Consider the following 27,333-nt stretch of genomic DNA (forward strand, 5'->3'; position numbering starts at 1 on the left):
TGTACTCCACTGTGGCGGGGCTGTGGATGGAAAAAGAGCTCCCCATGTGAACCACACCGTGTTTCCTATGTACCTCTTACGGCAGAGCGGCTCTACCACAACACTGTCAGAACACATCAGCAGCTGCAGCCTTGATGGTTTCCACACTCAGGCTCTCCCAGTGGTCGCCTGGAGGGACACCACGGGCCTGTTGCTTTAGCTCTGCCTCCAGCAGACCATTCAGCCTGCCTGTGCCTCAGTACGTCCCTAACACAATATCCCCCCTCGGCTTAATCTGGGGGAAGAATGACGACGTGCATTATGCATTATCCACGGCACAGAATGGACAGAAATAACAGGGATGGGTCACACGGGACAATACAAAAAGTTTTTTATAAAAGGCTGATCTGTTGTAGCTGGAGCATAAATGGCCTTGAGCCCTGGAGGTTGCATGAGAAGAATAATATCCTCAGAGCGTGACTAGGTGACCTCATTGGATACCACAGAGAGCCTCACGTTAATCTACAATGTCTTCTTTCTACTAGGTGTCTCGAAATGTGTCACGTCATCACTGCATTCGCTTCACACCGTGGTATGCAGCCTATCGACAGAGTGAAAGTATTCTCGGTTGTCACCTGCTTTTCAGGAGTGAACGTGTATGTGAAGTGGGCAGTGAATGGCTGTCAGGGTCAGAGCAGGAATGCAGTGACAACAGCATGAGAGAGAAACAGAGACCGAGATAAAGACACATGCACCAGTCTTCCCACACAGCCACCAGTTCAGGGTTACGACCTGTCTACTTTGCCACTTTCTACCACACAGCAGAAATGTATATCACAAACCTCAGCCTGGGTGTCCACTGTGGGGTCTCGGTGGGGACAGATGACTGAAGGGGATTAGCCAGCTGTTTGGTAGGGGAATTTGAAGGTTTTTTCCCCAGTCGACAGTTCACGAGAGTACAAAGTGTGCTATTAAAACAAACTGCTCATGGTCTGTGGATGCAGTGTAATGACACCAAACAGCAGAGATGCACAGATGACATGCTGTTGCAGACTTCACAGCCCAGACAGGGGGCAAATGGGGTAAATTTACTAGTTCATCCCAGTGGGATAGTTTGTGAGTAGGCGCGATAAGTCAGGCGAGACATTGGTGACAAGTGGCTGGGATCTAAAAGGATGTGTAAACTGTTACACAACATTTTGGTGTTGTTTTTTTACGGGCTACAACACATATTTCTCCTTTTGGTACTGATTAGATTAAAAGGTATTTCTTATCTCTTATTTTTAGGTCATTTTAAATGAAAGAAACAAAACAAAACCTTCAAATTTGATGAACTGAGAGAGAGAATAATGCTCCCAAACGCTCCATCCAGCTTTCCACAAATATTTACCTTTAATTGGCAGTAAGGTTGGAAAATACATCTTCTTTTCCAAACTGTCTGGCACACTCTAAGTATTCTGGACCAGCGTGTTGCAGCTCCTCATTGCAGCTACAGTATATGATGTTACACAGAGTAAGAACTCAGAGCCAAAAAACTTTTCTTGTGACTCAACTTTTCCATAAATGAAAGAATCCAGATGTGTATCATTTCATACACATGTATCAAATGACAATGTATGAAAAATGTTTTGTTGTGGAGCTTTTAACATTACTGTTTGAACCTGTGGTATTATTTTGGCTGCAACAGGAAGCTGTTTTCTGTGAGGAAAAGAACACTAAGAACCTAAAGTACTTAGCTGAGCACAAAACACTAGATGGACAAAGTTAACAGTAAGCTAGTGACTCTTTGGCCTGGTAACTTCAAAGCCAATTATTTTGTCGGGAAACGGTGGAGACCAAAATGGAGCAACGTTCATTGGAGGTACAGAAACATAATGTTCAGTAAGATAATGTTGCTCTTCCTCTACCAGATATAGGCTGTAAACCGGCTGAAATACTGACACCATATAAAGCTAACGATATGTCAGTGTTGGGTATAGTTTGTTTCAGAAACCTTCAAGTAGCCAACAAAGTGAAACACTGGTTGCATATGTGACTTTCTTAGTCAAAATTGGTGGTGAAAAATCAGTTTCTTTATCAGTTAATCAAGGGGATTTTCAAGTTTGTTGTAAATACACATCAAAGAGACAGATGTATTTAAAAGCAAATGAAAGAGTGGTTATTTTATCATGTTTGCTGCCCCGGGGAGTCAGTGATTGTGTACCCTGTCAGATTTGAATTCAGTGTGTCTAATCAGACATTACTGGCTTGAAAATACCAACAGCAACAAACATGGTAATGCTGTTCTTCTTACCCTATTTACGAATTAAATATCCCTACATCTGTTCAATTCATTAGCCAGTTTATCCACTGTCACTTTAAGGCACATTTGGGAGTGGCTCCAAAGTCTAACAACTTCTTGAAAAAGCTGAATGAAAACAGGATAATTGTTTGTAAGTTTGGGAACAGGGCTCCCATGGGACAACCCATGACTGCAAACAGGGACTGGGTTCTCTGAGCGTTTGGGTCTGAACCGGCATGTGGTTCTCATTGCTAAAGTATAGTTGGGGATCGTTGAGTACTGGTGCTTTAACTGGCCCCAGCCTTTGCACGTGAGTCGATTAAAACCACATGTTTCCAGTGTGATTGTGTCTGCGGGCTTGTAAAATATGGAGCTGTGAGTGCAGAGCTGCTCCTGCTCACACAGCCACACAGAGCCCTCTTTGCATGTTAAAAAACACTTTTACCCCCACTCTCTTGGCTGATGCAACATAGTACAACTTCCACATGGAGTTTATTTTCCCTGACTCAGGGGTTTGGGAGCTGATTTATAGTGGGCCACAGAACTGTTGTTGAAAGGAATCCAAAAGACTGAATGGTCATTATTTGTGAAAATTGTTAACTTTATATTTCCCATCCTCGCCAAACAAAATGACAAACTATCCATACATTGAGAGACTGATACTTTTGGGGGCTATTGCTGTCTGGCAGGGACATTGTTTGCTTTTGAAGTTATGGATGGCTGACAAGAGTCTCAGCCACAAATAAAACGTGCAGTGTTCTAGAAACCTACAACTCATGCAACTAAATAGCACTGATGCCAGAATTTACAATGAGCTACCTTCAAGTACACCAAATGTTTTTCTATTATCTAGTTTAAGCTATCTTAACTGATTACTGTTACAATATTTCCACTTAACCCAGAAGTACCCTGTAGCGTACCCTTGGGTATTGGGCATATGTAACACAGACCTCAAGCTACATCCATAAGTGTTAGACCTATAATGTATGGCGGAGTAGGAAAGTAGTCATTTACTGACTGTCTTCGATGGCAGAAATGTCCACAGCTTTGTTTCTAGTGTGAATGAATCGCCCTGAAGTCCCCTGGCAGGAAGCCAACCGCAGCCTCACACTATGCCACTGTGTGTTATCACCACCAGCCAGGATACTGGTTCCAGAGAGACTGTACAGACATGTCCATATATCATGCTCTGTGTCAGAGACAGCATGGATGTGTATGGGCCTCCACAGCACAGCAGACACGCTCATTATAAGGCCACTCACTTTAATAGGACAGCAGGCCTCTTGCTTCAGTATGGTTGAATTTACAGGCATTTTCATTTGGATGTTGATAACACAGGTCCAGTGGAAATAATTACATTTTGATAGTAAAGATTGGTGATGTGGTGTTGACTCTCTCTCACCAATAGCCTACTTTATTCTCAGCAGAATAACTGAAAGGGAACGGATGCAGTTCATTAGCAGTTTTGCAAAGTAAAGGATTTGGGGTTTATAAGATCCAGTCAGTGAGTCAGTGGCTTTCACATTTGCGTCACTGTGTCAGTTGTGAATAAGTCTGCTATTTATGGACCTCTGTGACTGTGGCAGAAATGTGCTAAGACACTAAGTCCATCTTTTGTGTCAGCTGTATCTGTTTCAGGAGAATATGACACCAGAGACAGACAAGCAAAAAAGTGCTTTGAATCTGACCTATGATCTTTCCCGCTGAGGGAAATGAAGCCATGTCATGAAGGAGCACAAAGAGTTCATCATCAGCTACATGGACTCCCACACAGGTGTCTGCCTTTAGGCTTGAGAACAAGTCAGACGTGACAGTGCAGTGCAGTATGTTTCTCTAGCTTTAAGACAGATTACCAATGCAAAAGTATGAGTGTCAAGGGATAGAGATTTGTGTACAATGCAATGCATGCATTAACAATAAACAGGATGAAAGCTCTGCTGCTATCGAGCGCCTCCAGTCTCCTTCAGGCTTTCTGTTTGTCTCATCAGCAGGTTTCGCTCGGTTGATGATTCATTGAAACAGCACTCATGAAGCTGCATTTTTATATCCCGACAGTAAAAAGACAGCTATTCAGATTCCTGCTCTCTTTTCAGGCTTGCTGAGACAACATTTAATTGGATCCTGAATTAATCACAGGCAGTCAACATCTTGAAATCGAGCATAAACTGTTTGGCAGATGAATTGCAACATTTGGTTTTCTAGAAGGTTTTGTATGTTTTACAGATAAAAACAAGGAGAAGTAGCTATTTTCAATTTTCTGATTTCATGAATAAAACAAGTATTCATTTTACTTTAATTGTCACAGTGTTGATTATTCATCCAGGATAATTATTTAAAAGTTATAGTTGGTTACATTTTTAATTTATTACAACCAAGAAACTTGAGGGCTCTGAAAAATGAAGATTTCTAATTTGAATTAAGATGTTTCATACTTTTGCATGAAGTCAAGGACGTTTTGTTTCATATATAAGTGTACATTTTATTTGGTAAATTTGCTGAGTAGTCATTGTTGGCTGCATTTTGTAACAGGTACAGTTGGTTGGGCTGAGCAAATATTCAATTGTATCTACATCATATCTCATATACACACATTGGTCATTTTTGAGTTTACAAATTAATAATAGTTTTTAGTTAATGTCATAAAAAACACTTAAGATGGACAGAATATTCAAAAGAATAAAACTCACTGAGAACGCCTTATTCCTGAAATTTCATAGTGAGAACTTTTAGTCACACAATAAGGTGAAATTTGAGGACGACTGTCGGCAGCAGATGCAGAGGGATGACAAAAATGAAGCAGCACCTGTCTCTGCTGCAGCACAGGGTTATGACCTCTAGACCACCAAGAGCTGAAGAACTGCAAACACTACAATAGCTCTGTGGGAGAATTAAAAGAGCATTTCCATCTCAACATTCTTCCCCTGCCACTTGTCCATCTATTTCCTAATTTGCACCAAAAATAGTCCACAAAAGATTATTTATTTTTTGCAAGAGCAGCACTTGAAGAGGGCTTTGTGTGAGCTCCGTGACCCCTTGAATCAACAACAAAAAATCCTTTTCCTGCTTTGCAACAAACTTAACGGCTCTCTAACAACTCATGTGCGGGAGCGATTGAGGAACTCGCAAGCGTTTCCTCCCACCAACACAGTCTGAAATCCATCACTCGCTTCCTGTTTGCACTCCAGCAGCTCAGTTTACATGCTTCCTGTATAACCCAAAGGACTTCCCTCACACACTCTCTGGAAGCACCGAATCTCTCAACAGCCTGCTTATCTGCTCGGCACACAGTGATACAAATACTCAAGATTCATGAGTGCACACACAACACAACACACACTGCACATGCAGCAGCCCATAACTTCCTATGAATCATTAAGAAAATCAAACAATAATTGATTGACTTAACACAACTATATTTAGAAATTCTGGATGGGAATATAAGTGGTGAGATATGTTTGCACAGAAAAAGGTTTTTTAATGGCTTGCACTAACAACATTAAAGCTGTATAAATACAAACAGTTCTGTTAATAAAGTTATTTTCAGTCTTCAGTCTTGTCTTGCCTTTATTGGAAAGGAAGGCTGAAGGGAGACAACAAATGTGGCGAGTAGGGAGTGTGGGATGATGTGCAGCAAAGGATCGTGACATAGTGTCAAACCAGGAGCTGCTGAAATGGGGGGGAGGACTCTAAAACACAAAAATAAGTGCTGTTTTTTACTAATAAAAGTGTAGAAAAACTATATTGCAACTGTTTTGTTATTCATTTTACCTCCAAGTCAACTCACTGTCTGCCACTGGCTCAGTGGGTAGAGTCGGTCGTCTATCAATCGGAAGGTTGGCGGTTCGATCCCAGCTCCGGCAGTCACATGCTGAAGTGTCCTTGAACCCCGAATTGCTCCCTCTGTTGTTCAGAGGTGTGTGAATGTGAACGAATGAGATCAGCTAACACTGATGGTCCCTTACTGTAGCAGCCTCTACCATCAGTGAGTGAATGAGTATGAATGGGTGAATGTCATGAGTAGTGTAAAAGCGCTTTGAGTTGTCAGAAAGACTAGAAAAGCACTATATAAGTAAAAGTCCAAGTCCATTTACCATTTAACATTTGAACTGATTGTAAAAAAAAAAATCTGCTGGATTATATCTCCATCAACTATAACCTGCAAACTATCTCAAAAGTGTGTCTATTAATTCACTTTAGGCTTCTGTCAATCCAATATTCCCATATGAATCTCTTGGCTTTAACCCAATCCAAACTCCTTAATGGGTCAAATGGATAGCTAATTAAGTCATTGTTAGATTAGAGTAATTGCATACAAGATAAAATCTAGAAGCAACACACACACACACACACACACACACACACACACACACACACACACACACACACACACACACACACACACACACACACACACACACACACACACACTCTGTATTTGTGTCTGTGTGTGTGTGCGTGCGTGCGTGAGTGCATGCTCGTCGTCTCCCCTGCCATCTGAGTGCCAGCTTGTGTATCCAGTGACACTGACATATTACCTCTGTGTTGACAGAGCTCTCCTCTTATGGGCCTCTCGTTTACTTTTCCTCTTCAGCCTCTCAGCCATCGTTTGCTGTCAGGGTGTCTCTTCGTTTTTATGGGCCACCAGGAAAGGCTGCAGGCCTACCAGGATCACCAGCGGCATTTCCACTACGGAGACGTTAGTCTGGCAAACTCTGCAGCAACAAAGACAGAAAGAAAGTGTGCCAAAAATAAGTGTGTGGTATGAAAGTGCTGATCTTGGGAGCTAATCAGGAGGAAGAAGTGCTGAGGCTGCTCATGAAGCCTAATGTTTCTAATCAGCCTTAGGATGCACTGCAGCGGGTTATAAATACTAAAGTTGGTGAGATGATGCAACTTAACTTTAAAGTTTGAGTCTGCCGTGCACATAGATCCAGACAGGCCTCTACTGTTGCAGATAGCAAGTTTACACTCCCTCTGGGCTTTGATGGCACAATGTTTAATTCATGAAGAGGCCACGACTCCCACAGTCGCTTAAACTCTCAAGTTAAATGTATCACAGGAGAAGAAGCAACTCTCCACTACATGCAACATTACTTACTACATCCAAAATGTGTCAAGCTCAATTATTTAACATTACAGCTTGGTCACACAAGTCCAGAGCGCATAGCAGAGAGAAAGCACTTTGAGCGGAAACACAAGGCCGTCTGACAGCTTCAAACATGGAGGTAGTGGGGTTTTGTGTGAAAGCTTGTCTTTGATACTCGACCACACTTTCTGTTGTCATCTGTGACCGGTGATGTTATTCAGCGAGAGCCGCTGCACTTTGCCTGAGTGCATGTGAAGAGGTGCTTCACACCGAGAGGTAATCATGCTGCTTCAAGTCCTCATAAACCTCACAGAGAGATTACCAAAATACACATTCAGGTGGGGACATGCTCAGTCTGAGGATCAGCGGATTAGCTTTCAAACCTAATGTGAGGAGTTTTTGAACCTGTTACGAAACATTTTCAAGTTAATGCTGTTGCCTCAGTGTGACCTACAAAAGCGAAACAGTCCATCAGCTTAGAGACTGACTTTTTATATTTAGAAGATGTATGAATACATCTTACCCCTGAAAAGTTTCACAGGGAGTTCCTGAGTTAAAGGAAAGCAAGACGATTTTAATTTTTTAAGAAAACTACGCATTCATGTTCATAAATAAAGGGAATTGATCTGTTCAAAGGGGCTCCAAACCACCCTTGTGGATTCACACAAAATACTGTAGCAGCAGGGCTGTGCACGAATGGGAGTGTGTTTGTTGATCTATAGTTCTGAAAAAATGTGGGTGGCTATTCACACTTCACATACTGTAGGTGCAGGGCAATCAAAAACTTCAGCAAAGATAAAGAGGGCAAGCCTGCACTCAAAAACTGTTCATTTTATCACTACACATCAATCTACTTGCCTTTGTCAGGTGCTAGCATCCCTATATATGTAGGTTATTTTTACATATAAGTGTGTGGCCCCCATTTTCAAAAAGCTGACCAGACCAGAAGGTGAAAGCATAAAGCAATCTCTAGTATTCAAAAATTAAGCCAATGAGGAGGTGCTAAAAACTGCAGGTCCTTGAGTGTCCGTGACACAAAAGGCCCAGGAGACACATAAACACCTGTGATGAAATGCACATTTTCACAAGAGAAGTTAACATGTTGCAGCCTTGTCTAAAATTGTTTGGTCTCGATAGCCCATTTCTGTATTTGCACACAGTATGAGAGATGAATATTTTTTTTGTAACTCACCCATTTGGAAGATTGTAAGGCTATAGCTTTTAGCCAGGAGGCTATAGACCCACCTCAACTCTGCCTCATGCTAGGTTGACTGATAGTTTGGTTTTTCCCAGCATTTCCTGTGCAGTTACCTCAGTTGATAGGCTTCCGAACCATGACTCAGAGACCAGTGGGTGACGCCACTTTGATTTTGTCCATGTTTTATGCAATCTACCATCAAAATGTGGTGATTTATTAAACTCCTTGTGGATCTGGGTGAGTGTGCATGCTTGTTTTTCTTGTTATCTATAATTTATCAACTGTGAAACTATCAGAGAAACTCTACTTGTTTACTTTAAACATATAAAGATTTAATGACAAGATGAACTAAGGGAGACCAGACTGATGAATCAAGCAAAACTATACCTTGAAAATAAAACGTAAGTTTACATATTCTGGTTCTCTGGTCACTCTTCGTCTAGTTGCAGCTAAAGAAGAGATCTTTACCTTGTGGAATAAGGAGAATTCATGGAGCTTTAACAAGAGGACCATTTAACTGTATGACACAACTTTCAGTAGCAAGAGTAAAGTGTTACACTGATTAAACATTGACAGCAGATAACAGTGAATTGATGTGATTACATGAATCTGCAGCTCCACACCTTAACCAGGATTACTCAAAACGGAGTGGATTTTACAATTGCAGGTGAGGATTATGGCATTATCTCCTCAATCCTGTCCCTGTTTTCTAATATTGCACCTACAGATTACAGGGACAACCAGCACATGTATGAATCTCTCTGTGAAATGTATTCATTAGCAGAGGTCAGCAAGCACTGGACGACAGTGATGTAAATCTTTTTCACATCTGACGGGGGATGTAAATCTCCTCAGGGAGAATCAATGCTGTCCTGACTGAAGCAGATGAAGATGTGGGGTGTTTCCTGATCTGGGCGGGGGTGTGGAAGACATATGGCCTTTTCCCCCCTGATGACCCTTGATGAAAGACTCTTTCCTCATGTCGTCAAAACAGCAGCAGCAAGAAAAGGCGTCCAGCTGGGGTCAAAGGTCAGGGCCCTGCCTGTCAGTCCAGAGTGTGTCCATCTGTAAACTGAAATCAAAGCCTGAAAATACACTTCCTATTTTCTTATCTGTCTGTTTTCATGACAGAAGACAGATTGAAACGTGGGTAGAGGAGTGAGTCACCTCCTCTACCTATCATTTATCTTTATTTAATCTGTCACCACAAAGCTCATAAAGACAGTTCATGACCTTCTAACATCAGCTCCTTCATCCTCACCTGTCTTGAAAGGCTCAGCAGTTTGAGATTTATGCCTGCTCAAAGCTGTTATGATCTTATCGCCCTAATTTCTCTTCATGTTTGACAGATTACATACTTGTTTGATTAGTGAGTGGCTGAGTGAGAGAGGGCAGCCATGTTTTAAGACACCGCACTGTCAGAGGTGAGTCGTAATGTACAAATACTTCTGTTGTTCTTTTCAGAGCATTTTACCTCTGCTCTACAAATATCTGTACATTTCACTTCATGCATCTTGAAATCAGGCTCATCTCTTCAGCTTCAAACATCTGATGGGCCTTTGTCCATTATTTTTATTAAGTTTAATAAAAAAGATGATTCCCTGACATATCCTTCAATGCCTTTGATAAAAGACGGACAGATTATGAGCTAAATAATCTAATTACAGATATCCATATATGTATCAGTTTATCTATTTTTTTAATTTAGAGAGAAGAGAGTGGATAGAGTAGGAAACTATAGGGAGAGAGAGTGGAGAATGACATGTGGTAAAGGGTCACGGGTGGGAATCAATCCTGAGCCATCTGCCTTATAGTCTCTGTACAAGGGGGGTATGATTTAACTGCTGAGCTGGAACTGCATTTATATCTAAGATTAAAATTTCAACTAGTAACAATTGAACTCTGGATATCTGAATTGGGAGTATTCAAGAAACAATTCAATCACAGCTTTCCAAAATATTAGATCTAGATTTGAATAAATAGTTTGAGGGTATCTGAAATCACAGTTGTGAGTTGACATGGCCTTGAGTGTCCCGCTTATGAGCCTTTTGCTGGTTTTGATTATATTCGGGATATGTCATTTACTATACATGCACACAGGGACACCTAGTTATTCACGTCCCTGTATACAAGATACATACTTGTATCCCTGTTTCTGATTACTGCATCTCATAAATACCAACATCATTTTGCTGATATGACCTATCCACCTCATTCCAACAACAGGAAAAGAGAACAACAGGTAACTAGTAAAGCTGTTTGCGTTCACTGGTAAAGTCAAAATGTCTGTCGGTGGATAGTGGATATTTCGGACTTTACTTCTCAACATGTCAGAGCTTTTTCTGCATTCTAGTTGACTTCTCAAGAGTAAAGCAGTGCAGAGATGAAATTAGAAATCTTAGACACATATCTGAAACCCTATTATTGTATATTGTATTACTCTATTATTAGATACGCAGATATGAAGTGGCCATTCTCAAAAGCCTCATGCCACCAAAGACTAAAGGAGAGAGGATATTAAATGTGAAGAACTTCATCTTCATGTTTGCTCCAAAGACTAAATATAGCAGTCAATGAGTCACTCGTAAGCATGTTTCAGAGATCCCAGTCTTAGCTGTGCCCTCTTTCACATGTACTGCCTGTCATTGTGAAACTGTCATAGCCGTATATAAGACGGCGCTAATGTTAACGGTGCCCAGCGGAGCTGCATGTAAAGGAACATGATGGAAGCGTGAGACATCTTGCTGACGTTCTCCTGAGGTGACTGGCAGCGTTACATACTGTACAGCCTCAGTGAGTGAGATAACACATCATTATCTATTTTCAGTCTGCTTTACAGGCTCTAGCCTGTAATTACGTATGCAGTGTGGAGACATGAAGGAGAAGCTTTAGACAGGAAAGTGACAAAGACACAATTTTCATCCTTTGGGTGCTGCAGAAATTAGCAGCTCCGTCACTGTTGATTACCTCATTTCCATCCCTCCTGCTGATTTTTAACACTATATACCCTTTGTAAACTGTTTAAAAATATATACGTATGCTAAAACTGTTAAAACACTACTGGCACACTGGCTTTGTTGCACTTTTTATGTCATAATGATTCAATCCTGCACTCTTATATTTACAACAGATAGTATGAGCAGATACTTTACCTTGAATTTGTAATTTTGCAAGTCCCCAAACCCATATGACAACTTAGCTTGTTGTTATCTTCTGTCAAATAGAACTCATAAAAGCATTCCCCTAATTAGCCCCTCCTACCAACAGCACAAAGAAAGCACTCGCCAAACTAATCAATAATTTGTATCGGTCACACTCAAGAAAAAATGTTCAACATGACAGCTGTAGCAGTGTGCTTAAGCTTAGAGTCAAGTTATGTACTGTAGTCAGGACCACTCTTGTCGGTATGGCTTTGTTCCGGGAGCTCCCTGCCCTTCCTCTTGCTTACGTGGAATGCCAAAGCCTGAGGTGGGGAGAGCACACCTCCCCTCTCTTTCATGTGCATACATAAAAAGCTGAGGCAGGGAGAGCAGCAGCATCAAGAGCCCTAATGAGTACAGAACAAAGCAGGCATCAGTGACAATACATATGACACTGGTAAAATCAGACACAGCATGAAAGGAGGAGCTGGGGCGGAGGTGGGTTGCAAAGCGGTTGGTAAAGAGCAGCTGATATACTGTGGGATGAGCTTGACTTTGTGGCCTGTCTGAACTAACACTATGCTTGATAAATACTCCTGCATGATTACCCACAGTGTAGGTGATGCCAAAAACCAAGATCTACTTGACATCAAAACCCAGTTGAAATATAACCTGAGTGTTTATAACACTGATTCCACTCTGGGTTGAGAGGGACTGGAGCCTATCCCAGCCATTATGTGGCGTGAGGCGGGATACACCCTGATCTTATAGCCAGTCTATGACAGGACAAACAAAAGGAGACAAACAACATACACACTCACTTTCACTGCTTTGACTTGTTCAATTTTCCTTCACATTTCACTGATTAATCCAAGCAAGCAAAGAGTTTCAAGTTTGGGCAAATATGATCAGAGTTACATCATTGTCTTCTGACGTGCTTACCAACTCTTACAACTTCATCACCTTCCTGGAAGTTTCACAGAAGTCTGGTTTTATGTACTGAGATTTTTACAAACAGTGGGAGAGCACCTTGCTGTTTCAGTCCCTTCATGTTCAGACCTGGGGGCTGACACTGGCATTGTTTAAGAGGGAGAGGTTCACTGTCATTGTGATCTTTTGTGGTTCCTGTGGTTTATCATTGGTGGTCCATGATGGAGGCTGAAAGTCCCTGAGTTGTTCGACTGCTGAACACGGTTTAATGTTTTACACTTCCTCCGGCAGTAAAAAGTCTGAGTCTATATAAATGGAATGTGTGAATCATACAGAGCAGCTTCGACATTGACACAAAGAAAGGTTGAGTCTCTTCAGTGTGTCAAGAAGGCAAGAATGTTGGGTGCAGTTCAAACAAGAGAATGAAAGTCAAACATGAAGTCACTGTACAATGTAGACACAAGCTCAATTCAGTCCCACAGGATTTCTGAAGTGTCCCTGAGCAAAACGCACACCTGCTGATCCTGCATTTTGGCTGGTTTGGCTCAGTGGTTAAGGCGCTAGGCGCATTTTTTGAGAACAGCCCCTTGAGATGCAGCATCTCATTTTCAAGGTGGTCCTAAAATCTGCATTATCACTTGTCTCAGGTGATGAGTAATTGGACAACTTTTACACCACCTACTCCTGATCACTGTATCTCCACATCTGTCATCCCCTTAGTGCTGTAGTTGTGATTGACAGACAGAACTGTCCACTGCTGTGAATGAATATTGACATTCAAGAGTCTGGACCACGAGTATATGATAATACCACTTTTCAGAAGAACTCACAGAGAGAAAGAAATTATTGTGAGGGTTAATAGAGTAATTTGACAGCAGAGAAAATAAGAACTTGACGTACAAGCCAGGGTTGTCCCCTAATGAAATGACTCCTCTTCTCTACAATGGGTGCCAAATTCCAACAACATTCCTCAGGCTGCTTTACAACAGTGGCCTTGGCGGCAGTAAATGATCACCACCCTGCAACAACAGGTCTTAAATGTACATTGTGTTTATAGAGAAAACAAGGCTGGACCTCCAAAGAAACCAGTCACTGCTCAGTTAGGGTGTGGTGGACGTTACCCTGGTAGAGTGCCACATACAGCTAATCCAATCCATGTGCCTGAAACCTGACACACCGGCCAACAGCGGAGGCACTAGAAGATGGACGGACCTGTCAGTGATGGAGAGCTCCCCGGTGACCCATCAGTTCTCCCTAATGATCATATTCTTCATCTTCCGACACCCACCCTGCAGAAACCAGCAGCTTGGTCTGCTCCAGCATGTAGGACACAGTCACGGGCCAGAAAGCAAGAGACGGCAGGGGTCACAGTCCTACCTTTAATAGATAGTGTTTAAATCCTCAGTTTCTGACTCAGTTTTCCTTGTATCAGTTTCTTACTATGACTGGGCGATGTTACGTGAGCATGTGTTAACCATGCCAACTATTATCTGGCTTTGTTTTTCACTATTAACATTACTTTTTAAATTCAGCTGCAGAGCAAAACAAATTTGGACTAACACCATCACTGAACAGTGCACTGCCATGAAAGCACAGGTTTGTAGTTTTTGGTTTCAAGGGTTTGGGATCAAAATATTCTTCTTGACAAAATATGTTATTGACCTTTTTCAGTCTGTTCCCTCTGTTGCCGCCTTTCCAAGAGATTTTCATTCAGCTGCAAAAGTTAACAATAATCACAACTCTGAGCATGACAGAGAAGTTTTGGCTGCCCATTCAAGACAATAGTTTAGGATCCCACAAACCCAGAAAAATGTACCAAGATCCTTCTTCCAGCATCTCTGGTCTGGTCCCACGTGGCTGAGTCCTAATCAGAAACAGGCAGACTGGATCAAGTCCCACATTCAGAAGACTGGATTATAAAAGCTGTGAACAATTAACAGGCATGAGGGTCTGCCCTGCCTCAATGAGAAAGGAATGGTATCTGCTTATGTTAATTTCTCTGGATTAATTTAAGAGGCTTTTAAGGGCACTTCACTGGAAGGGATTTTTAAAGTAGAGTGACTCTTGTCCTGCTTTGTCGAGCAGTGTGAAAACTGCACCTTGCTTCTGTGTGACACAACTGAACATTTCAAAACTCTGTATGCAAAAAAAAAAAAGTTAAGTTGAAACCGCAATCTCTCTGGTGCCACCAATCAACAACATTTTTGGACATGAGGGACGATTGTGTTTTCCTGTTTGTGTGTTTCTGTGGTTGATGGACTGGTGCCATGTTTGGCCCCATGGCTGCAGCTCCAGATGTGATTCCTCACTCTCTCTGAGAAAAACTGCTCAACACACCCCAAGGAAGATGACGAGGAAAACTCTCGGTATTGAAAGGGAGGAGGGACAAATGCAGGGATATTGAAACATGACCTCTTCCTTCTCCTCCTCCACCCTGTTGTCTTCAACACTCTCTGGGACCGCCCCGTGTGACACATAACTCACTCTGAGAAGGCTGAGAGCTATCAGGGGACTGCATGAAAATTATTAGGGTACAGAGGGCGGTGTCTGATTTAATGTTTCACTTTTAAAAAGCAAGGCCCAACCCAGCTTTATTGTTATTATCCTTTGTTTCTCCAATTGACTTATTGACAAATCTCCAACTGACCTTCCCCCAAATAATGTGTTTTTATTTGTTATTTATCTGCCTCCAACTCAGACATGCTTCAGTTGAACCTGGTTGATATAATTTAGTTCAATGCTGAAAAGCTCCTAACCATGTCATTGTTACTGTCAGCCAAATGTGTATTGGAATGCTGCTTTAGACCACTGTCAGCATCTTGTATCAGTAAAGAATGACTTAATTTACATCTCTGCAACTTCAACTCATTCAGAGCCCCTTTGTTTTCCAAAGCTGGCTTTCATTAGCTACACTGAGCACATAACATACGGATCAATGCTTTTTCTTTGAGTCTCAGGCAAAACAAGTTGCAAGCCTTTAGTTTAGAATTGTATGATCAGTGTTTAGACCCAGTGAGCACTGTCCAAGTCTTTGTACTACATTATATACACACCAGGGTTTTTCCCTCCCCAGTGGTGGGTCCTTTTGGTGATCTTACCTCACCTCTACACTACATCCATCCAGATTTTCACCTGGTCTGTTTTCACTGTTGCCACTCACAGCTCCATAACAGCATCTTTACAAAGTTCTGCTGTCACTACGCCTTTGTACTCAAACATTTAACCCATAAACATGGTGTCCCATGGCGTTGCAGAAGCCAAGGCGTGTAAACACACAGCAGGAGCTTTACACATACACACACACATTCTCAGACATGCACACACAGAGCACTGTTCCACTGTGCCGGCACCAGCGTCAAACATTGCTACCTTCTTCTTCCCATTAGAGGAGCGCATCAGAGGCGGAATGACTTCTTCTGAACTGCGATGCTGAAGAGCCGTGTGTCATGACCTCCAGACGTCTGGTCTCCATTACGGGATTATTTCTGCTTGACCTGTTCAAGACCTACTCTCTTACAATCAAGATGTCATAATATGGACTGATTGTTGATGACTTGTCACATTTTTCTGCATTAATGGAATTCTAGTGAAATACATTTCAGGTTATGTGCACTATTTTTCATCCTTATGAAAAATAGAACCACCACCACGAACATCACATGGAACTTTAAAACATTAACCTTAACTTTGTTGACAACACAGTGCAACAACTTCTTTTTATTATGATAATTCATGAAGGAAAACTAACTAAAGAAGAATATGGTCATTTTCTGACAATGAGAAAACTATATGTTGTCATTAAATGTATAAAAGTTTGATATGAAAAACTGATGCTGGGTGTGGATACATTTTAAAACCTCAGTCTTTGTGCTGAATCACACAGGTTATGCCTTTGCATCTAAAGCCATAACTCATCCGTCAGATAGCCAACCTAATATACCCGGATATACATGTATTCTGTGGTGTTAATACAGTACCAACAGCAATAAAATGATCTCATTTGTTGAAATAGTAATGTATATTGCTTCAGCAAGCAAACCTTTGATCAGATCTGTGTGGTCTACTTTAGTTTCCGTCAGAGGATGCCTGCCAGTCCGGATGTAAATCAATCTCAGTGATCGTCGTCCTTTTATCGCATTAACTCTCCCCTTGTGTTAGAGGCCAGATATTTCTGATTTACATATGCAATTAGCTGTGCTGAAGGGGCAAATTTCAGCCCGACAATAGTTGTCATGGTCCAAAAGAGTAATGCAATTAGAGCCGATTGTTTAAGCACCCCCGCCCGATTCAATTACTTGCGTGCAGCTGACAATTACTGTCTGGGTGTTTGAGCTGCACAACTAATGAATGATATCAAGAAATGCTTCCACCTTGCATTACAGAACAAATTCCAAAGACACAGTCCTAAAAGACCTCCAACAAATTGCTTTCATGTAAGACATTTAAAATATCTGCAAAATTAATTAAAATCTGTGATAAATGGTGTGAAACAGGAGATCCCTGTGTACTTTAGTGTTTATCCATGCATGCCCTTTTGAATGTCTAACATAATCTAAATGACAACAGAAGCAACTAAGATTTAATTTACTGTTAAACCCAGAGGGCTTTCATTTTTTTATTATTAGTTTTATTTTTACAGTTTACATGGAAAGGAAGAAATAAATGTCTGAGAACTAAGTTTTTGTGCTCACACCCGAGTTATAAAGGAGGTAAAAAAAAAATTACTTAGAAGAGGCAGAAACCTCCACGGAGCACAATGAGCTCATTGTTTTTCATCCATAGCACAAAGTTCAGAAAGTTTGTGTCCCACTGCTTCACACAGCCTTGTATCACGAAAGATGGGATTTTATTGAAAGCAGGGGTGGATCTGTTTGTATGAACTAGTCAGATTTAATAAAGTAGCCCACCTAAATAATTCCTCGCATCTTCCTTTGACAAACCTGAAATGTACAGTATATAATCTTAACTGACATACTCAGCTGAGGATAATCTGTGTTTTATGAAGAAAAAATGAAATCAGCATGTTGCTTAACCTGCTAAACTTTGTAATAATTTATCATTCATACAAACATTAAGCACTTATCTCAAGGGTTTTGATGCTACACAGACTCTGTACGCCACATAAACTCCAAATTTATTGTTTTTATTGTTTGGTTGGCAGCCCTGAGCAATCAATACCCAGGAGATACGAAGCACATACGAGTCTCACACATCAAAGTCTGTTTACAGCTCTCTGGGAGTACAACTGCATATGTACAAAAAAAAGTATCAAGCCTTTTGTAACTCCAGAGGGAGGTGAGCAAACTATTCTAAACTGCCCCAAGTGAAGTGACTTGAATCAGTGAGACTACAAGTTTAAAAATGAAAAACATCTGTGTGTTTGAAGTTACAAATGTTCAGACCTTTATAGCCTTTGGCCCCGCATTTCTGCTTTAACCTAAAACCTTAAGGTTTGTCAGCTAACACAAGCATAAAACACCTATACCTCTAGTATTGGTCTTTGAGAGGCATTTGTGTAATGTTGGTTCTTACAATATTTACATCTGTCGCTCTGCTGTACTAATTCTGATACTCTCTTTCCTTCAGAGCCTGGTGCCAGAGAAGCATAGACTGCATAAATAATGGATGTATTTGCCACTTGTAGAGAAGGCTAGAAAACAGATATTGTGAGTATTGCAAAGCTGGCCAAAGCACAGACTATCGCTAGGCTGTCCTTAGGACATTACGTCACAGCCTCATTTTCCCACTGCATAGGTCAACAAATCCCATGCATACTGGTCGCATACTGGTAGCGGTAAGCCAGTGTTTCACTTTTAAAGAGTGACCCCTGTAATCCAGTGACTTTCAGGTGCTTGTCGAACATCAGATGTTTAAATGCAGAAAGAGTCATCACAACTGCTGCTTATCTTTATATTATAATGTCACAATGTGGTCATCAGATATGTCTTCATTGAAAAATTTGCGAGACATGCATTCGGCTGCAAGTCGCCAGTTGGCCAGGTCACCATTTACACCATAACACCAGCTTCACGCTAGCTCACGATACCCAGACTTGGAACAGCAAGGAGATCAAACGCCTCCTAGAAAGAACATATACTGTAAGTAAAATGTTGGATGCCACAGAAATACAGAAGTTTACAAAGTTGTGAATCAGGGAATGGAAGGGGCTTTCAATGCTCTTCTGAGCAAACGTTCACACTAAGGCCAAGATACTTCTGATTTAACCAGTGAGCCAAACTTGTTCCCTATGCATCTTTAATCATAACCAAGATGACTGCTGCTGATCTTAAAGTTTCTGGAAGAACTAACAGTGTCATGAATTGAGGAAAAAAACAAAAGCCAGACCCAATTGCATACCAACAAAATACTTTTTAGTAACAAAGTTCAAAAGCAAACAGAAAGTCTTACCAAAATGTCCATGAAATAAATGAAAAGTAATGTCCTACATAAGAAACAAAAACACAAGAAGAACCACAAAGAGGAGGAACGACACGATGAACCACCAAGGAGAGCAATCAGACACAGGTGTGATAATGAGACACAGGTGAAACAAATGGGAAGCAATCAAACTGGAGGGAAAAACACAGAAAGGAAAACTAGAATGGAAAACAGGGAACATGAGACACACAGGAGTAAGATAAACAAGGGCTCACAAAATAATGCAAGAAACTACAACTGAAGAGAGGAATACTAAAACTACTCATGAGTGTATAAGAGAAGAATACAAGAATTACAAAATAAAACAGGAAATGAAGGATGAAGGCCAAATAAAAAGCTAAATAAAAGCCGACAAATGACAAACAGATGAGTATTAAAGAAACTGCCTCCTACTAAATCATGAAATTCAAGGTATCTGTACTCTGAACTGGAAGCCAGTGGAGTTGGATTGTAGTAGTTAACTACCTTGCCAAGGAAACTACTGCTTTGTTGCCTGATTCAGTACTCTGATACCATGTCGCATCTGGTGGGTTTTTACAAGCTATTTGCTCACCATGCATCTAATTAGAATAAATAAAAACACTAATATTAAGTATGATATAATGTAAATGTACAACTTGGGGTATATTGAGATTTAAACTTTGTTATAGTTAATTCATCTCTGGGTGAATTTACAAATAAAAGACCTGACTTGTGTAGATTATTTTGTCATTCTGGTGTTAATATTTTTTCTGAGGTAACAGACGAAATATATCTGCCACCACCACCAATGTTCAATTCACTGTCCATTAAAAAAAAGAAGGAAAAACTCTGTCCAGTCATACAGCAGCATAAATGGCCACATTTGAGAGCCCTTTTTTTTTTTTTTAAAGTGTCACCTTTTCAAACCTGAAGAGCAATTGGTCGCCAATAAATGTCAGCTTAGTGTCAGGACAGCTTGGCCCGGCAACAAAACATCAATTGTTTCCAATTGGCAGAATTTCCTTCCCTCAGCCAAGGCTGCAGCCAATCAGAGACCGGCTTGGTGGAACAGAGCACGTTCACCGTGGCAACCGATCCACTCTACCCCTGCTCACTGACACTCCTCACACCGTCCTCTCTAAGATTCGTCAGATGTCCAAAATAACACCCACCGGTGAACTGAAACTGCAGCTCCAACTCCTGCAGACCGGGATGAGGTAAATCCTGACCCAGTAGAGGAAGGGGATTGTGGGTGTTTTACATACCATATCCGGCTTTTTTCTCCAGACAAATTTTCCATTAAACTCTGGCTTAGGGGTCTATATTTCATATCATGAGGGGAGGTTATCTCCAGGGTTGAGGGCGTTGACTACAAATGAGTAAAACATGAGACAATCTGAAAAGAGGCTTGTGAAACGCTGCGTCCTCCGCCTGCAGCAGATGCTTGTGGGGGGAAGCGGTGATATTTGAGCTTCAGCACAGATGTGGGAACACAGCTCAAGACAAGTGTGGGAGGTGCTGTGTGTTTCAATGCAGCTGGGTCAAAAGACAGACCACACTTATTTGAGTAACCCTTCCCTGACCGCCAGCAGCAAACACACATCTGTGCTCAGGAACAAATACAGAGATACTAAACATGCAGACCCCCTCCTGAGGAGAGACCTGTCTGACACAGGGCTGAATGTTTACTCACTTTAAAACGATAGAGTTGCGACTGGGAAGCCATGGATAAAGGATGATCTTGACGTTACCATCTGGTCAAGATTTTCTCTTTTTTCTATGATGGGATGAAGTGGATCTGATTCAGTTTGTTTTAATGGATATTTTTGTCCGATAGTTTATAACACTATATATAATCTATACTCAAACCATTACTGATCACTTACAGTTGCTTCCGCCCATCTGGATGCTTTTGCAATCCCATCGCCCTCCTAGTTTAATCGCTGTTGACACAGGAAATTTAATCTCGATATCTTGGTGATGATGAAAGTGGTTGTAATAGGATTAAAGCGGGCTTGACAGGAGAGTGACATTGCTACTGCAGAGCTTTACAACACTGAATTACACTGTTGGGAGGATGCAACCTGCTGCGTATTGACCGTAAGACCCAGACTGAAGAATATTATCTGAGAGATTAAAAGAAGATGACTTAACTACAAACACTTTTATAGAGTTCCACACCCTTAGACTTTTATACACTGTAAAAATATCTAGCACTTTTGAAGTCTGCTTACATCATAAATTTGATCCCAGTGAAATCCAGTTTAGACTTATATGTACCCCACAGGAATATAACAAGGTATGCTTGTTTATTGTATGTACTTCATCTTTACCTTAATCGGCTTAGTTTAACTTAGATGAAATAAGAAATTACAAGAATAATGTTGATGATTTTACAACTGTTTAGAGTGTCAACATAAAACTTCACACTATCAAAATGAATTGAAACCAGCGGGATGACCTGAACTGTGGCAAAAGTCTGACGTCTCAAAGATGTAAAACCATGGAAAGATCAATTGTGTGTTGAAGAAATAAAGATATCGGAAATAAGTTGAATGAAGTAAAACTGAGGGGAGAGTTTTAAAATTTTGGAGTCATACATTTTGAGGACTAAGTTTCAAATTGGCATTAACACCTGTCTGATGTTGTGTAGTCCCCTCTCTTGTCGGTTCCGGACCAAAACAGACTTTACTAGATGAGACATGGACTGGAAGGTGTGCTGTGGCACCAAGACATAGGAAGCAGATCCTTCTGGTCCTGAGGGACGCGAGGTGCGGCCTCCATGGATGCAACTTGGTTGACCCTTATGTCTCACAGACGCTCAATTGGATTGAAATCTGGGGAATTACAAGACCAAGTCAACACTGTGAACTCGTCATGTTCCTTTGGACCACCTTCTTCCACTGATCTGTGATCCAGTGATGCTCACGTGCCCCTTGTATGTCTTTTCATATTGCTTTTGGCTTTCCTTCCTTAGACCACTTTTGGTACTGACCTCTGCAGACGGGAAACACCCATAGACAAAATACGGACGTAGTATCCGTGACGTCACCCATCTGTTTCTGAAGCGCTGTTTTGAGGCCAATCGTTGGAGGCAGCCATATTGCTGCTGTCGAGCCAGTGTGACGTAAAGAGGCAGAGTTTGAGCCTCCTAGCCAACAGCTGCAGCGTTCCCGCAGGCAGCTGTGCCTCTCATTGGAAGACTAGTAATCTCAATATCTCCAAAATTGCCGCGTTAGAAAAAAATTCACCCCCCTTCCAGTGAGAGCAGATCGAGAAATGAGCTATCCAGACTACACTCGTCTTTTGTACCAGGCTATAAACATGTTTATCTCTGCTGCAAAGATTGTCTTTTTCCCATTCATGTGTATGTGGCTTCTGTTACTTCCAGAGCCAGCCTCAAGTGGACCCTCAATGAACTGCAGCTTTTAACACTTCCGCATTGGACTCATATTTTTTAGACCGGAGATTCCCGCTTGGGAACACCCCACAAAATTTGCAGTTTTGGAGATCCTCTGACCCAGCTATGTAGCCATTACAATTTGGTCCTTGCCAAAGTCAGCAGCCTTTTTTTTCCTGCTTCCAACACATTAACTTCAAGAATAAATGTTTACATGCAGTCTAACATTTCCCACCCACTGACAGGTGCCGCTGTAAAGATATAATCACTGTTATTAACTTCACCTGTCAGTGGTGATAATGTTATGGATGATTGGTGTGTAAGTCACAACATCACTGTCACTGTTGAAAATCAATGCACACAATAAAAAACATGCGCTGAGGCAGCCCATAGTTTCTGTCATCACAATACAAGAGAAATGTTTCATTTCTAGTAAGAGGTGCAGGATGAATTGATGTGAATGATGTTCAGAACTAACTTTGTATGTCACTTTTAGAAAGCCAGTGCCTACTTATTTCATAAAACTGTACAGTTGAGTTGAAATAGGAGATAAAAATAGTCTAGAAAGACATAACATCTCTATTTTAGTCTGGACTGAGGGATCTGAGCGTCTTTTGGTCAGCTCATGTATCTGCCATGTGGCCTTCTACCATACGGCAAGATTATGGGTTGCATGGTTGGAGCCACAGAAAGCCGTTACTTAGGGGCTAAAGGCTGGAGTTCAGATTATCAGCAGGACCTCTGGCCAAAGAGATTTGTTTCCACAGGCACAACAACAGTGCAGTGAGAGGATTCTGGGGTTCAAACGGTTAAATCCAAGATTAAGCTAATTTAATCTGTGTCTGTGAGCATTTTGGTGGAATTTTTGGGAGAAATGTTCCACCATTGTTGATAATGACGTGGCAGCTCATCTCAGGGAAGGGAGGATAGAGACTCAATCCTATTCCAAATAATATCAATGGCACAAGTCTATAAATTGTAGCCATTCTATTCAAACCTCAACAATGTTGCAGTTGAGGAGTCAAGCAGAGACTGCACAATAAAAGTAGATGTTGCGGTGGTTTTGACACACAATTTGTGGTCTACGGTTTTAAGGCCAGCTTTGGCATTCAGCCTTGATTTTGGCCTTTATCCTCTCTGACTAGATGGAAGGTATGATCCACATCATGCCCGTTTAATTGTCAGTTTAATGGTTAAAATAAACATTAATATTGGCCTTGTGGGTTTGTGTAAGAAAATAAGAGGTTTCCTTCTCAGAGTGGAAACATCTGACTTTGAAGACCTGCCTATGCAGCAGGGGGATTTGGGAAAGGACACATAGTACAGTCACAGTGACATTCTTTCATGGAGGTTTTGATGTTGATGACCAGGAAGCCTCCAGAGGTTCACACGCTGCCGGGATGATTTGTCATCATGACTGTCAGCTCATGTAAGCAACGGTCACTGAAGAGCGCTTTCAGGATCACCGACTCAGACCGCAAGCCTCCTGCGTACTCACTGAACACATGACCATGAAAGTTAAACATGTACTGTTTTATCCAAGAGGGTGCTGATTAAAATACCAAACTCTGCAAGTGAGATTTATTCTCAGACACACGCATAAAAAAGATATTTATACTCTGCAGGAGGCAAATATGCATTGAGGGTGAATTTCTGCAATGCATGGACCAAATGTGGAAATAACAGACTCCATACAAGGAGCAAAGAGTACCAATTCAAAAGAATAACACTTTTTTTTTAGCAGCAGAAAAATGGACTGCAGGCTGTTTTTATCTTCTAGCCTTTAAGCTGCATTTTGCAAACATTCATAATTCATGTGAAAGTCACAGTGCTAAACACTCCAGCAGAATTTAATGCCCACATTTTTACAAACACAGGTGTGTTAGTGTGTGCAGTCAGCAATGATTAGAATTATTTACAATCACATTCAATTTCTATCTTCACTGAGAATTTAGAAAGCAACAGATTTCAAGAAACCACATTTACAGAAGAGACTTTTGTCCTGTGCAGTATACAAACAGCAGTTGACAGACCTTCTCACCTCTTGGGTATTTTGATCAGAGCAGCCACAGAATCCTCACAGAAGTGTCAAATGCTGTCTGTTTTTACAGCGTGTCATAAAATATCAATGATGAACAGAGTTGAGAGTGAAATGTTTTGCCCATCCCCTTGTGTTAAGGTGTAATTCATCTTTCCTCAGTGGTTTCCTACTGAGGAGGTGAAAAAATAAAGGAACACTAACCTTGTTTTTCATTAAATTTATGATCTACTGTATATACGGTTGTTTTCACATCCGGATCCTTTGGGGATGTTCTGAAATGGGGGCATTTCCCCCCTTTGGCCTGAATGCTTTGGACCTGTGAACACAGCACCCTGATGCAAAACAAAACAAGTGAGCCAGGATCGCCTAAAGGAGGTGGTCTCGGCTCCAATCAAGCCCAAGATTGGTTTGTTTGCAGTGAGGGCGCTATCAACTGGAACAAACAGCTGCTTGACTCATCACACTGGTTGTAGTGGACCAGTAGATGCAATAATACAGTGGTTCATTTATATTACAACTAACAGTTAGCATAAGCCAAATATCGGTGACACATTGACCTCCTCGCTACCCCAAGTCAACCAACTAATTTCAGCGTTCAGTGTGACCCGTAGGCCTGCACACGATTTTTGTTTACCTACACAGTGGGAAAAGGAGACTGTGGTGTAATGGTGTAGAGAAAGCCCTGTGATGTTTCCTTTGGCCTGCTTTGCACTATTGCAGTGTGACCCCAAAATCACCCAAGGGAGAAGTAAACTTTGTTTAGTATAGCACCTTTCACAGACATAGTCACAAAGTGCTTTACAGGGAATCAATGTCGACAAGACAATACAATGAGCAATAAATAAGATAATAAAGAAAGCAGACAGAATCACATCAAATTACGACGGAAGGTCGAAAGCCATAACAAACATATGTGTCTAAAGCTGCTTTTTATGGCTGCTGGTGGCCTAGCGGTCTAAGTGCCCCACATACAGAGGCTACAGTCCTCATCGCAGGGGTCGCTGGTTTGTTTCCCAGCCAGTCGACCATTTCCTGCATGTCTTCCCCCGCTCTCTACTCCCCACACTTCCTGTCTCTCTTCAGCTGTCCTATAAAATAGAGGCAAAAAGGCAAAAAATATAACTTCAGAAAAAAAAAAAAAAAAAAGGCTGCTTTTTAAAAGTCTCAGTCGAATCAGTACAGCGCACTTGGGGCGGAAGACTGTTCCAGAGAGATGGACCCACATGCTCAAATGCAACAATGAATAATTTTTTTCATTTGAATCAGAACAAAGTAAAGGGCCTTACATGTGAAAACAGCCTTGATTTGCACTGCAGTAGTAGCCAAACTCTGCGGTGAAGGCTAGCTAACTAGCTGGTTTCTTCTTCTGCTATTGGGTGGCAGCCAGAGTAAAGGTCCACCACTGTTCCTTGCTATGAACCAGTTACACAGTGTTACTGCATGCTGTTATTTTTTTTAGCACAATGTCAACATTTCATCATCAATAGGATATTGCTAAAGCTCTTTTTGTACCTTTAAAAAAATTATTATTGTAACTTTGGATTGTCTTCACCTTTTCTTCTTCCAAGATCACCATCTAGTCAATATCAAAAAAGGACATGCTGTTTTCCCATAGTGTGTAATCTTGATAACCTGAGCCTCCTGGCAGCATACAACGATGTGGAAAATCTGGGAAAATGAAGGAGTTAAGCACCGTGTCTCCATTTAAACAAATTTAGTTTCCTCATTGATCTTATTGGTTTAAACTGTGAACACTAAATTCACTTTGTGCCAGTAATCCTGTTTAGAAGACTCAAGAATGTGTGGCAGATGTATCTGAGATTTCTTTGATGTGTTCATGTGAGCTTGTGGCCTGCGAACGCCTCCAGATTCTCTTCTCTCGGGGCGTTTGTGTTATTCCAGTAATCCAGGCCAGCCATTGATCCGAGCCTGGCAGCATCGTTCTGCTGCTGGCAGGTATGCACAGAGGGTCTTACTGACCTTTGACCCCCGGGGTCACTGCTTCTGGTCTTACTCGACTGCCTCTAAAAAGAGATGAAACTATCAATCACTCGCCTGGTGGATGCACATCAGAAGGTATGAATAAATCAATAGGCAGGAGAGTCTGACTTTTATTTGCTCTGACAATAAAGCACCCAGCTGCATTTCTGCTGCTTTTTGGATTCTGTGCAGTCCAGGTGTTGATCACAGGAGCAAGCTGGGAGGTCAGTGTGGTCGGAAAACCTTATCATAAATATTTGTAGGCAAGAACTATGTGTCATCCAGCCTGTGATTCAAGAGAAATGTGCTGAGGGGAGCTTTGACAGAGGTTTGTGAAAACTTGTCTACAAGCTTTTTAAAAAAAATATGAAAATAACATCTGCAGCAGCAGAGCATCAAACAAACCTCTCATTAAATCAGATGACTCATGTGTGGTTCCCGTCTCATCTGAGCATTTCCCATATTTTGTTAATGATTATTACGTATGAGATGCGTGTTTGTTACATACACAGCTCTTGAACAACGCAGGTCAAATGATGTACAATACTTTTACACCTCTGCAGCTGTGCCGGCTCGCGCTGATAAGTGGAATTCGATCAATGACTCACAGCTGATGCCTGTTGGGTCTTGAGGGAGGGGCAGGCAGGGTGGAGCTGACTGTGAGTAATAGAAGATTAGATTTTGGATAATCCGGGGAAGAACGTGCCAGAAGGTCAGATTACTTGATTCTCAACACCTTTGGGGCAGACTCAATCAATGCTGAGAGTTTATGAACGCACATGTTTATATTCTTGCAAATCGGGATGTGTCTGAATACAAATGAGTTGTTTGTGAAAGTACTGTTGATGTAAAGGAAGATATTTCTGACACCTGAAGCTGCCTGTTTAGTCTGGATTAAA

At 41.4% G+C, this 27,333-nt stretch overlaps 1 long non-coding RNA gene across 1 annotated transcript; it reads right to left on the reverse strand.

Moving 5' to 3' along the window:
• Positions 1 to 18,507: 18,507 nt before the first annotated feature.
• Positions 18,508 to 19,135, reverse strand: LOC117825595. The gene is made up of 2 exons (XR_004633876.1): positions 19,023 to 19,135; positions 18,508 to 18,694 (listed from the first exon to the last, which is right to left on the reverse strand). It is a non-coding gene; the product is annotated as an uncharacterized LOC117825595 (long non-coding RNA).
• Positions 19,136 to 27,333: the final 8,198 nt, after the last annotated feature.

Source organism: Notolabrus celidotus, chromosome 14 (assembly GCF_009762535.1).
Source record: "Notolabrus celidotus isolate fNotCel1 chromosome 14, fNotCel1.pri, whole genome shotgun sequence".
NCBI lineage: Eukaryota > Metazoa > Chordata > Actinopteri > Labriformes > Labridae > Notolabrus > Notolabrus celidotus.